Source organism: Leuciscus leuciscus (assembly GCF_965113295.1).
Source record: "Leuciscus leuciscus genome assembly, chromosome: 2".
Taxonomy (NCBI): domain Eukaryota; kingdom Metazoa; phylum Chordata; class Actinopteri; order Cypriniformes; family Leuciscidae; genus Leuciscus; species Leuciscus leuciscus.
This window is the reverse complement of record NC_138726.1, coordinates 60,365,890-60,376,477: the sequence shown is the minus strand read 5'-3', so window position 1 is coordinate 60,376,477 and position 10,588 is coordinate 60,365,890.

Below are 10,588 nucleotides of genomic sequence, written 5' to 3'. Positions count from 1 at the left end.
TCTTCTCTGAGTCCCACCTCAAAAGAGGAAGAACAGATCAAACAGCCGGAAGAACAAAATACACATGCAAATGATGTTTCAATATTGACTAGTTTAGTTTAGTCAAAGAGTATAGAAGCCCAAGAGGCGAAACTCAATAGAACGCTCCATAGCAACAGTTGCCCCCATGACGTACGTGACGGCGCGGCCGCCATTATGGACTGAAAACTGAAGGAAAACGCCGAAAAATAATGGGAGTCAATGGCACTGAAAAACTTAACAAAACTCCGCAGCGCCATCTACAGACTGTTACCCATAACACAACAGAGTTTCGCCTCTTGGGCTTCTATACTCTTGGTTTAGTTTAGTTTAGTTGGCGCTTTTTTTCCGCACACGAAAACATTACAGATAGACAGTTAATGTTTTAAACCAGACTCAAAATGAGTGAACAGTTACAGACGTTATTAACTTTTTCACCATCATTGCAGGTTCACTGAAGGACACTGAATTTACTGATTACAATAAAACATCCATACAAACACATAGACTAAGATAAACTAGATTTCAACTAGATTATAAAAATAATAATAATATTAAAAACAAAAGGGCCTAAAACTATTGATTAGGGATGGAGAACTGAAGCCTCTTAAATCTTTGAAGCTTTTCTCTGATTGTTTCGGGAAAAGATTCGAAGCCTCAGATTGTGAGAGTGAAAACACTGCCATCTTGATGAAGGTAACATTGCCCAGCGAGCAAAAAGTCGTCTAGAACACAAGACGTAATTGTAAGACATCCAGAAGACGTCCTCACAGGAGCCAGAATGAACGTTTTTATACGTCTTTTCTGGACATTGTTTAGACGTCAATTAAAGACATGCTAAATATACGTAATTGTTAGACATCTAAAGGCAGCCAGAATAAAAGTTGTATTAAATGCGTTTTCTGTAGTATAAATGTCAAAGGCTGTTAAAGACCCATACTGACATGGAAATCCCATATGTGCATTTTGCAAGAATCCAACTTTAAAAAATCTTTACTTCAAAACAGTGGCAGTGAGTTAGTTCTCAGAAAAACGATACTTGGTTACTCACGTAACCTCGGTTCTCTCTAGAGAGGGAACGAGTATTGCGTAAGCTGTGCTTACGCAGCGGGAAAAGCCTTCTTTTCTCGAGATACTGAAACCAAAAATTATCCTTAATTTCATATATTGTCAACGCAGTGCAGCTGCAGGCAGCTGAGCTAGAGCGGCATACTGCGCGCTCATTGGCTGCCGCGCGGCAACTGCTTAAGCCTACCAGTGAGCCTGGCGTGACGTCACGCCCAATGAGGGCGCGCGCGACCTCGCGCGTCACAGCCCGCCAGAATGGGCGGCGTCAGAGCGTATATAAGGAAGGCTCGTAGGCTATATTCTCTGTTTTCTGTCGACTGAAGCGACACGAGCGATAGGCTCAGCACGGTCAGGGAACGCAATACTCGTTCCCTCTCTAGAGAGAACCGAGGTTACGTGAGTAACCAAGTATCGTTCTCTTACGAGAGGTTCTCTCGTATTGCGTAAGCTGTGCTTACGCAGCGGGAACCCTTTGTCCACGCCGTGCGAGCCTAACAATCACATATGACTCATAGAAAAAACATAGAGGTGATCAAAACAGGTGGCCAGCGGTGCGGGCCAGCGCATGTTCATAAGCACACATAGGGAAAAAACACAGAACGGCACTGCCGGTTCATGTAACTGATACCCTGAGCGTGCAGCTCAACAGACAAGCTAATCGGTAATACAGCCTGACCCTTGGGCAGGACATGAAACACGACTAGACTGACAGAAGTTTAGCCTGCATAGCGGGAACTTCCAGGTTATAAAACCTAACAAATGTGGAGGGGGACGCCCAGCCCGCCGCCCTACAAATGTCGTCAATGGAAATCCCACTGGACCATGCCCACGATGAGGCCATGCCTCTGGTGGAATGAGCCCGTATGCCTAACGGACATTGCAGGTCTTTGGACGCATAAGCTGCTGCAATCGCGTCTACTATCCATCTGGATAGTGTCTGTTTCGAAGCGGCGCGACCCTTGGTGCGCCCGCCAAACGAAACGAAAAGCTGCTCTGAGAACCTGAAGGCTGCAGAGCGCGTCACATAACACCTTAACGCCCTGACCGGGCAAAGGCGGTTAACCCCTTCCTCACTGCTGGAGGACGGCAGGGCCGATAGGGTAACGACCTGAGTCCTGAAGGGAGTGCCTAACACTTTGGGGACATAGCCGTGCTTCGGTTTGAGAATGGCTAACGAGTCGTTAGGTCCAAACTCGAGGCACGACGCGCTGATGGACAGCGCATGTAAATCTCCCACACGTTTAACTGAAGCCAGAGCTAGCAGAAAAACGGTCTTAAGCGTTAAGTATTTCAACTCCACAGAGTCCAAAGGCTCAAAGGGATGCGCTTTTAAGGACTCCAGGACCAGAGACAGGTCCCAAATAGGAACCGACGGGGGCCGCGGAGGGTTCATTCTCCTGGCCCCGCGTAGAAAGCGGGTAATGAGTTCATTTCTGCCCAGTGCACGGCCGCGCGCCGACTCAGCGAACGCTGCTATGGCCGCGACATAAACTTTGAGCGTGGAGGGGGACCTGCCCGCGTCCAACATCTCTTGGAGAAATTTCAATACCTGTGGAACTCCACAGGTCCGAGCATTAGAACCCATATTCACACACCACTTGTTAAACACTGACCATTTAGACGCATAGAGCCGTCTCGTCGAGGGGGCTCTGGACTGCGTGATCGTGTTAATTACCCCTTCTGGCAGGCCAACGAGTAATCGTTGATTATCCACGCATACAGAGACCAGTGCTCTGGATGGGGATGCAGAATCGAGCCTCGGGCTTGAGAGAGGAGATCTCTCCTCACCGGAATCGGCCATGGGGCTGTGTCTGCCAGTCTCATTAGCTCGGGGAACCATGGTTGGTTTACCCAGCGCGGGGCTATGAGGAGCACTGCGCAGTTCGCCTCCCTGATCCTCGCTAGCACTTGAGGTAGCATCGAGATCGGTGGGAACGCGTACAGCGGAGCGCTGGGCCAGGTCTGGGCCAGCGCGTCCTCCTGTTTCGAGAAAAACCTCTGGCACTGAGCGTTCTCGCTCGTGGCGAAGAGGTCGATCTTCGCCTCGCCGAAACGACGCCAAAGCGTCTGTATCGTCTGGCGGTGTAGAGACCATTCCCCTGGGGGAACGTTGTCCCTGGACAGTCTGTCCGGGCCGTCGTTCAAACGACCGGGTACATGAGCTGCCCTTAGGGAGCGCAACGGGCCTTGAGCCCAGGATAGGAGGCGCTCTGCGAGCGCGCACAGGGTTCTGGATTTGATTCCGCCCTGGCGGTTCACGTACGACACCACTGACATGTTGTCCGAGCGAACTAGCACATGGTGTCCCCGTAGAAGCGGTAGAAAGTGCTTCAGCGCTTTCTCGACCGCCAGCATCTCTAGACAGTTTATGTGAAGGTCTTTCTCCGTATTCGACCACGGGCCGCAAATCGGACTGCCTTCGTGAGTCGCTCCCCAACCCATGTTGGACGCGTCTGTCGAGATCACTTTGCGGTGTGCGATGGTTCCCATCGACACTCCCCGCTGATACCATTCGGCCGCCAGCCAGGGCTGCAGGGCTGTAACACAGCGCTGAGTCACTCTGATTGGAGCACGGCCCGAAATCCATGCTTTGCGGGGCATTTCCGTTTTTAGCCAGCGTTGAAGCGGACGCATTCGGAGTAAACCCAGCTGCAGGACAGCTGCTGCTGATGCCATGTGGCCCAGCAACCTCTGAAAAGTTTTCAATGGAAAAACTTTTCCCTCCTGAAAGGAGGCGGCGAGGTGTCGAACACAGCACGCGCGCTGTGCGGACAGTCTGGCCGTCATCGCCGCCGAGTCCAGATCTATACCCAGAAAAGTGATAGACTGGCTGGGGGCTAAAGAGCTCTTGTCCCAGTTCACGGAAAGACCCAAGCTTTGCAGGTGACCGAGAAGCGCTTCTCTGTGGGAAACTAGTTCCTCCGCTGAGTGCGCTATAATGAGCCAATCGTCCAGATAGTTCAGGATTCGCATTCCCCTCGATCTCAGGGGTGCGAGAGCCGCATCCATGCACTTCGTAAATGTACGGGGTGCCAGGGATAGGCCGAACGGCAGGACGGTGTACTGATATACCTGGTCGTCGAAGGCGAATCTCAAGAATGGCCTGTGACGGGGTATAATCTGAATCTGAAAGTATGCGTCTTTCAGGTCGAGAGATATGAACCAGTCCCCCGGGCGAATCTGCGCGAGGATTTGACTGGTTGTGAGCATTTTGAACGGCCGTTTCATAAGCGTTTTGTTCAAATATCTCAGATCCAATATAGGTCTGAGTGCTCCGCCCTTCTTGGGTACGAGGAAATAGCGGCTGTATACGCCTGCCTCGGAACCCGGAGGGAGAACCCGTTCTATCGCCCCTTTGTGCAGCAAATTCACTATTTCTGTGTGAAGCAGATGCGCTGCATCCGCTTTCACTATAGTCTCGGCCCGAGTGCGATAGCGCGGAGGGCGGCAAGCGAATTGAAGCGAATAGCCCTTTATCACTGTGTTCAGTACCCACTTCGACACTCCCTGAATAGCTTTCCATGCATTCGCACTCATAGCTAGGGGTCGAATCGCCTCTGAGTCTCGCCCGCCGCACAGCGCGGGACGGGGGATCTGTGGCGGTGTAAGCGCGAGTCGCGCAGTGGCAGTGAGGGGGAACGGGGGTTCGCTGATGGCGGCAGCCGGCTGAACGGCGCTGTGAGAGAGCGTTGTGTGTGACGGCTCGCGGCGCGGAAGCGGGGCGGGCTTGCGCATGTTTATCGGAGAGTGTGCGTGCTGTAAAGCGGGCACAGAGCTCTTTATTATCACACAGCCGGTGGCTGACTCGTACGTGTTTACATGAGAGTGTGCGCGCTGTGTAGCGGGCACAGGGCTCTTTTTTAACACACAGCCGGTGGCTGGCTCGTGCGTGTTTACATGAGAGTGTGCGTGCTGTGTAGCGGGCACAGGGCTCTTTATTAACACGCGGCCAGTGGCAGAATGTTCTGGTCCCCAAGCGTGTGAGACAGAGCGAGCACTGTGTAGGTGTGAGCACTGAAGTGTGGGCACGTGACCTACAGTTATCACTCGAGCGGCCGTAGCGCGCTTTATGTGAGTGCACTCTGTGGGGTACACAGGGGGATTTGTGCTTGTGTGTAGTGATGAGCACTGGGAAGTGGGCAAGCTTACTACACTCATAACACTGACGGCGTGAGCCGACTGACCAGATATTACACTCTTTATTCGATTTATCTGGGTCGCCGTAAAAACGGCGTTTGTGTGCAGGCGAGAGAGTTGAAAAACTGGCTCGTTGGCTGCTGTGGGCACTACTGCAGTAGCCTTTGATAAGGGGACTGGCAGAGGGATACATTTTAGCTTTGACGGTGGTCCGGCCGCAGCGGGACTCGACCGTCTTTTCCTCCCGGCGGATGCTAGGAGGACTTTGCAGGCTCGGGCTTCAGCGTTACCTTAGGCCGAGGCCCACGCGGGGGCGGCGGCTTGTGCTGGCTGGTGGAGCGGGACCTAGGGCGGCCGCGCTGGCGCTGCTGGGAGGCTGGGGGTCGAGATGGCCGCTGTGCGGAGCTGCGTGCAGGAGGCTGGTTAGAGCGGCCTGCAGCGGAGCTCGAGCGGCGGGGCAGGAAGAGGTTCATGGCCTGTGACGCTTTCTGTACCTCAGAAAAACGGTCCACGAGGCCACTCACTGCAGGGCCGAAGAGACCAGTAGACGAGAGCGGGGCGTTCAGGAAGACGGACCGCTCTTGTTCCCCCATGTCGGCTAGCGTTAACCAAAGGTGGCGCTCAATGACGGTCAGCGAAGCCATGGATCGTCCGATAGCTTGGGCCGCTGTCTTCGTCGTGCGAAGGGAAAGGTCCGTCGCACTGCGCAGGTCGGTTAAGGCCGATCTGTCCAGTTCTCCCTCGTCGAGCTGGCGGAGGAGGTCCGCTTGGAGAACTTGAAGGACCGCCATTGTGTGCAGGGCTGAGGCGGCTTGCCCAGCGGCGGAGAAGGCGCGGCTGGCGAACGCCGAAGTAGTCCTGCAGGCTTTAGACGGGAGGGCAGTCTTTGAGCGCCATCTCTTGGATGGGGGGCAAAGATGCGCTGCAACCGCCTGTTCGACCGGTGGAATCCGGTCATACCCCTTCTCCGTGGCTCCGTCCACGCGGGAGAGAGTCGATGAGGCTGGAGAACGGAGTCTGGCCGAAACTGGAGCGTTCCACGATTTAGCAAGCTCGTCGTGAAGCTCAGGCAGAAACGGCGCTGGTCTAGACGCTGGGGCCTGGCGACCGGAGGTCAGGAAGCATTCATCGAGCCTGTTAGGCGGGGGTACCTCTGGCGGTGACCACTCGAGGCCCAGGCGCTCGACGGCCATAGTGAGGAGGCAGAGAAGCTCGGCCTCCACCCCGGCGGGAGCCCTGCTGGAAGCTCTGGTGGAGGAGGCGGATCGGGCGGAGCCGGACCACACCTCGCTGTCCGACGCCATCAAAGAGCACGTGTCCAGTCGATCGTTGTCATCCGCTTCATCCGCTGTGTCGACGGCATCGAGGGCGAGAGCCGTCGGCTGCGCGTCGGGGAGCGGGGGCGGAGAGGGAGAGAGCGAGGCTCGCGGGAGAGGCTCCGGCGAGGCCTTGGCTCGTGTCTCAGGCTCCGGTGGGCGTTGTGAGCGGCGTTTCTTCTTACGCGGCCCAGCAACGGCAGGAGCGGTGTCTGTAAAGAGGGCGAGTCGAGCCCGCAGGGTCGACATCTGCAGCTCTTCGCAGAATTCGCAGCCGCCCGAGGAAAACGCGACGGCTGCATGATCCCGTCCCAGGCAGAGAGCGCAGAGGAGATGGCGGTCTCTGTCGCTGAGCGGCGAGCGGCATGAGCCGCACGTGGTGCGAGGCATTTGCAACAACGCCTCGTGCTCTTTTAGAGTGCTGCGGAGAAAAGGCAAACACACACAAAAGAGCTTATCAAGAAGGATATGTATCGCCGGATAGCTGAGCTGGCACGGCAGGCTGAAGGCGGCGAAGAGATCGTCCGGCTTCCTCAGGCTGTCCTAAGCTGGCTCGTTAGCTTGATCCAAGAAGGCCACGGCGACGGTTTCCTCTCAGAGATCAGCGATGCGAGTGCTTCGCTGAAAAGACAGAAATCAGAGAATATAGCCTACGAGCCTTCCTTATATACGCTCTGACGCCGCCCATTCTGGCGGGCTGTGACGCGCGAGGTCGCGCGCGCCCTCATTGGGCGTGACGTCACGCCAGGCTCACTGGTAGGCTTAAGCAGTTGCCGCGCGGCAGCCAATGAGCGCGCAGTATGCCGCTCTAGCTCAGCTGCCTGCAGCTGCACTGCGTTGACAATATATGAAATTAAGGATAATTTTTGGTTTCAGTATCTCGAGAAAAGAAGGCTTTTCCCGCTGCGTAAGCACAGCTTACGCAATACGAGAGAACCTCTCGTAAGAGAACCCAGTTACTCATTGTTAATGGTTGTCGTGTCATGAAACTGCAGACACACAGACCATAGACCTAAATAAGATTTTAAAGAATATTGATAATATTGAATACTCAATTGGCAAAAATTGTGTAGTGTATATAATCGTGCATTTCTATATCTTATCAATATAACTGTAATAAACTGCTTACCATTTTCCTCTAAACCAAACTGATCACTCCAAGAAATCAACTATTTAAATCTCAAAATATATTTTTATTACTATTTTGTTCTGCTGGACCAAAACTTAACAGCCAGAACAGTAAAGTATAAATTAACACAATTTACCTTTAAATAATCTATAAAATGCTGTTAAAACAGTATAACATATCAATTAACAAAATGTGGCTGCTATAAGGTTCACAAGCTTCATTTATAGCAGCAAGCAGTTTCAGATGATCGGCTACAGACTTTATTTGGGCCTCTGTTGCAGCTGGGTCCCATTTCATGACAGCAGCTACAATCAAAGCAAAAAAATCCACATGTAAAATAAATAAATACAAACGCCACTGTTGTGGTTTAGCTTGCAGCAGTGATACATCCCAGGTGAAAAGGAAATATATTTAAATTGTGCTTATTTTGATATACTTAATGTATTTTACGTGTACTGTATTAATTATATATTTAATTGTGTTATTTTGAGACATCTTAAAGTATACTAAATGGACTTTAATATGTATTTAAGTTCAATTTTAAGGTAATAGTAATATATTTAATATACTTGTGTTAAAATGGACCTATTTTAAGTACATTTAGTGTAATTTAATAGCACTTCATAAAATTGTATTTTTAATACACTTTAAATATGTTTTAGAACTACAGTTTAAGTATATTTTAAGCTTCACATTAATGTGTTCCCAGTATATTTTAAATATAATATCAGCTTATTAATAATGTATTAGAAGAACACTATAAGAGCCACTATTAGTATAATAAAAATACATTTTTATAAAACCATTCAGTATGAAAATAATATATTTTAATGTATTACAAATACAGTGAAAAATTATCATTCCGTAAAACACAGTAAAAAATATTTGTATAAAACACACACACACTTTGAAAGCTAGTAAACTTTAACGTACTACACCCAGTGTACATCAGTACAGCAGCATATGTAAACTGTAAAAAAAAAAAAATACATTAACATAAAATACAGTGATCTGCAGATGTATTATAAACAACAACAAAAAAACTAACTTGAGTCAATAAACCTAACTACAGTCAATAAAGTGCTGTCATTAATAGCTGCAAACAGTACTGTTACAACTCAAACCATCTTCATCCTTCAAGTGAATTGGAGTGATTGGTCTTTGAGTTTGCCTCGTTGCATTTCCTTCGAATCAGTGCTCACACCTCAGACGTGTTGGAAATTGTTTGATCACAGTGTCTGTGAAAGGGGAAAAAGAGGAGTTTATTTTTATATTAAAGCAAAATGAACCTTTGTTAAAAAAGTAAATATTGGCAAATTAAATAATATAATTTAAAAAAAAGATGCGTGATACAGCCTGAAATGGACGTTTTGCTAACATTTTCCTACCAAGACTGACCGAATCACCTTTCAATAAGCCTGATTCAAAAATCTCTATAACAGAGGTGATATGAGATTAAACCATACTTACTACTCTACTCTTCACTTGTCACTGCACTCAGATTTCAGTTTTTCTTCTATAGCAGCTGGTCTGAAAAACAACAAATATTAATATTTTAAAAAAGAGAGAGATTTACAAACATATATACATATTTATATATCAGTCAGGCATGGCGCGTTTACATTTGTTCACATTAAGTAGCCTCTGTATCTGGATAACTGATCGGATTCTGTTTCCTGCATAAATGTAAATTAGGTCTGAAGCAGGACACCAGATTAAGAGAAAAGATTATACAAATTAAACATCTTTAACTCTATTAATAATAGAGTATCATCTATCATCATTCTATCATTATAATAAATCTATCATCTTTAGCCTAATCTATAATAAGATTTTGTAAACAATCTTTTTTTTAGAAAAGTTTGCAAAAAACTGACAAGCCAATTATGGAAGTGTGTACTGATTGGAAATTGATTGCAAATAAAGAAGCGTGTTTACACTTGCCTTTTAAATGTGTAAGTGGACAACTTCCGGATACAGGTCGCATGTTAATGTCAAAAAGTGTAAACGCAGCCATAGAAAGTTATCAAAAAGGCAATAAGGTTGTCAAGCTTGAACAAATATAAACACCAATCACACACTTTCATAATTGGCTGGTCAGTTTTTTTTTTTTTTTTTTTTTACTTTTCAAAGATCATTTACAAAATAACAATAAAGCCAACATTTTCAGGTAATCAGAAATAAATACACAGCTTCATTTTGCAAATACAAACAAAATTTATGTCATGTTGTACATGTTATAATAACTAATTCTGTTTTTTTGCAGATGCATTGGACAATGTTTTATAGTTGTTTTAAGACAGAGACAAATCTCTCCACATAGATTTTAAACACATTTATCAAAGACTTTAGACTTTGACTATATACTCAGAGCTGAAGTTGCTAGAAATCAGTGTCAGCATCATGTTACAGCGGTTAACGTCAGTATTACACGTACACGTCATATTAGCAAATGCATGAGACAAATCCAACTAAGAAAAAAAAAAAAAAAAATAGTGAGCTATTTATTTATGTAAACAGCAACTAAAACTTACCAGTAACTTCTGATAGCAGTATTCATCTCTTCGAGTCTGTTTCGACTTCGACTTGAAAAGCTTGGCTCTGATTGGTCAAATTGAATATAGCTGAACTGAAAAAGACGTTACACTGAGTAAAAATACGACTGGCAAAGACAACGTAAATGTAATACAAACCTAGAATCACAACATAATGAGGTTCCAAATGTCACACGTCTTGCAAACTTGAAGATGGGGGGGAAAATAAAAACAACACTAACAGTTACGTTTTCTATTAACGTTAGATAAAAAAATATATATATATGCTGTCATGATCACTCAACCTTAACATCTTCCACTCCAAGGCATATTTTGGAATTCCGCCTGAATTTAACACAACCCAAGTTTAAATATTCACCCTACAC